Consider the following 746-nt stretch of genomic DNA (forward strand, 5'->3'; position numbering starts at 1 on the left):
CTTAGAAAAGAAAAAGAGTCAAATATTTTTTTCTATAGGTCTATCATAATGCGTGCGGTAGAGGGTATGCGGTATGGAGAACAAGGAATGGACTCACTCAGTTTGTGATTGTATGTAGGTGTCTGGACAGTGTAAGTGAAGCAGGACTGAGCTGTAATAAGGCTAAAAGAGTTTTCAAAATGCATAAAAAATTAAAAACAAAACAATCTAGATAGATAGATAGATAGATGATAGATTTTGCTGTTATCTCACCATGAATATCTCTTGCAGTCCTGAGCCTTGAAATCAATGGTATTCGGTGTTAATGTTAAGGTATTTTCTATGTTTACCACTGGTTTAGTCCTTAAAAAAAGAAATTTTATACATTTAATTCATTATATTACAATATAAATAATTCAGTATTATGAAATGTTCAGATCCTACAAAAAAAAAAATTAAAGCTGCAGTCGGTAACTTTTGGCACTCTAGCGGTTATTAAACAGAACTGCGTGCGTCTTGCGGAAGAACATTGTAGCCGGAGCTACTTCTCTCTGTTTATATCTATGACGAATCACGCATGTACTGGGCTACTCCGCAGCTGTACCTACCCGAACCAGTCTAAAATAGTCCGAATATAAACACTTATTATAGGTGTACCGTAGTGATTCATGACAAGCCAAAAACACGGTTTGGAAAATGGATTCATGGTGTACTCGCTTATTATATAAATTTTGTACATTTTGAACACAAAAAAGTTACGGACTGCA

The 746-nt window shown here is 35.0% G+C and overlaps 1 pseudogene; it reads right to left on the bottom strand.

The window, feature by feature from the left end:
• The window catches only part of LOC107724827 (integrin alpha-6-like), a 16,878-nt pseudogene that overhangs the window by 8,069 nt on the left and 8,063 nt on the right, over positions 1-746 (bottom strand).

This window comes from Sinocyclocheilus rhinocerous, unplaced genomic scaffold (assembly GCF_001515625.1).
Source record: "Sinocyclocheilus rhinocerous isolate Xijiao unplaced genomic scaffold, SAMN03320098_v1.1 scaffold1687, whole genome shotgun sequence".
Taxonomy (NCBI): domain Eukaryota; kingdom Metazoa; phylum Chordata; class Actinopteri; order Cypriniformes; family Cyprinidae; genus Sinocyclocheilus; species Sinocyclocheilus rhinocerous.